The sequence below is a fragment of the Ursus americanus genome, chromosome 10 (genome assembly GCF_024610735.1).
Source record: "Ursus americanus isolate L20-20 chromosome 10, mUrsAme1.1.p, whole genome shotgun sequence".
Taxonomy (NCBI): Eukaryota; Metazoa; Chordata; class Mammalia; order Carnivora; family Ursidae; genus Ursus; species Ursus americanus.
In genome coordinates, this window is record NC_142136.1 from 60,718,009 (window position 1) to 60,720,711 (window position 2,703).

Below are 2,703 nucleotides of genomic sequence, written 5' to 3' on the forward strand. Positions count from 1 at the left end.
TTCTGGAAATGTCTTAATTTCTCCATCACTTTTGAAGGATAGTTCCAGATAAAGAATTCTGTTTTTTTTTTTTTCTTTTCTTTCAACACTTATTAAATATATCATCCCACTGTCTTCTGGTTTCCAAGGGTGCTGCTGAGAAATTAGGGAATAATATTATTAAGGATCATCTGCACATGATGAGTTGCTTCACTCTTGTTGATTTCAAGATTCCCTTTGACTTTGGCTTTTGATGGTTTGATTATGTGTCCCGATGTGTATCTCTTTTGGTTATCCTACTTAAAGTTCATTGAGCTTCTTGGATTTGTATATTCATGTATTTCATGAAATCCAGGAGTTTTCAGCTATTATTTCTTCAAATAAACTCTCTGCCACTCTCTTTCTCTTCTTCTGGGGTTCCCATACCCTACATACAGGCTCCCCCCCACTTGTTTATTGCTCTTCAATTTATTTTGCTTCACAGGCACTGTTTTTTATGAATCGAAGGTTTGTGGCACCATTTTTCCAAAGCCATTTGTTCACTTCGTGTCTCTGTCACATTTTGGTAATTCTCACACTTTTGGTAATTCAAACTTTGTCATTATTATTATATTTGTTATGGTGATCTGTGATCAGTACTCTGTGATGTTACTGTTTGTGAGTTTTAAGGTGCCACACAAACCACATTTACATAAGATAGCAAACTTAACTGATGAATACTGTATGTATTCTGACTATAGATCCCATGGAAATAGCAAGAAAACTAGAATTAGGAGTGAACCTCAAGATGTGACTGAATTGCTAGAATCTCATGATAAAACTTCAACAGATGAGGAGTGGATTCTATGGATGAGCAAAAAAAAAGTGGTTTCTTGAGGTGGAAACTTCTCCTGGTGAAGATGCTGTGAAGATTGTTGAAATGTCAACAAAGGATTTAGACTATTACATAAACTTAATTGGCAAAGCAGTGGCAGGGTTTGAGGGGATTGACTCCAAGTGCGAAAGAAGTTTTTTGGTTTTTTTTTTAAAGATTTTATTTGTTTATTTGTCAGAGAGAGAAAGAGTGTGAGTACAAGCAGGGGGGGTGGCAGGCAGAGGGAGAAGCAGGCTCCTCACTGAGCAAGGAGCCCATCCCAGGACTCCATCCCAGGACCCCAGGATCAGACCTGAGCCAAAGGCAGATGCTTAACTGAATGAGCCACCCAGGTATCCCTGAAAGAAGTTCTAATGTGAGTAAAATGCTATCAAACAACATTGCATGCTACAGAGAAATCAGTAATGAAAGGAAGAGTCAATTGATGAGGCCTACTTCACTGCTGTCTTATTTTAAGAAGTTTCCACAGTTATCCTGATCTTCAGCAAACACCACCCTGTTCGATCAGAAGCCATTAACATCAAGGTAAAAAAGATTACTACTTGCTACAAGCTTAGATGATTAATATTTAGTAATAAAGTATGTTTTCACTCAGGTATGTATGTTGTTTTTCTAGACACAATGCTATTGCACATTAATAGGCTACAGTGTAGTGTACACATAATTTTTATATACAATGGGAAAACAAAACATTCATTTGACTCACTTTATCGCGATATTCACTTTATTGTGGTGGTCTGAAGCTCAAAACGCACTGTCTCTGGGGCTGCCAGTTTCGGTCCTCTTGATGGTATCCTGCAAGTTCCTTAGATTCGGTTCACTTTCTTTATCCTTTTTCTTCTGCTCCCCAGACTTGAGAATTTCCGATGTCCTATCTTCCAGTTCTCTGATTTTTTCTTTTGCCTGCTCATCTCTGCTGTTGCAGACCACTAGTGAAATCCCCATTTCAGTTATTACATTTCCTCACTCAAGAATTTCTGTGCATTTCTCTTTTATAATTCTTATCTCTATGTTGATGTTCTCATTTTTAAAATATATTATGTTCCTGATTTCCTTCAGTTCTTTGTCCATGTTTTCCCTTAGCACTTTAAGCATATTTAAGAGTTGTTGGGGGGCGCCTGGGTGGCACAGCGGTTAAGCGTCTGCCTTCAGCTCAGGGTGTGATCCCGGCATTATGGGATCGAGCCCCACATCAGGCTCCTCCGCTATGAGCCTGCTTCTTCCTCTCCTACTCCCCCTGCTTGTGTTCCCTCTCTTGCTGGCTGTCTCTATCTCTGTCAAATAAATAAATTTTAAAAAAATCTTAAAAAAAAAAAAGAGTTGTTGGGGCATCTGGGTGACTCAGTCAGTTAAGCATCTGATTCTTGATCTCAGTTCAGGTCTCTATCTCAGGGTCGTAAGTTTAAGCTCCATCTTGGGGCTCCAGACTGGGTGTGAAGACCACTTAAAAAAAGAAAAAGAATTGTTTTAGTCTTTGTCTAGTAAGTCCTTATCAGCTTTCTTGGGGACGGTTTCTGTCCATTTATTTTGTCCCTTCAATAAGCCATATTTTCCTGGGTTTGCTATTGTTGTCGTCTCCACCATCATCATTGAAAATTGGGTGTTACATTATTATAATATGGTAATTCTGGAAATCAGACTTCTCCCTTTTCCCAGGGCTTGCATTTTTTTTTTTTTTGAGACTGTGATAGTCCATTTGTTTTGAGACTTTTCCAGACTATTTTTGCAAAGTCTATTCCTTGCCGTATGTGCTCACTGAAGCCTCTGTTACTTTAGCTTGTGTTGAGCTAACACAATTTGATAGAGATTTTCTTATGCCAGGAGCTGAAACACACAAATGAAAACACCGA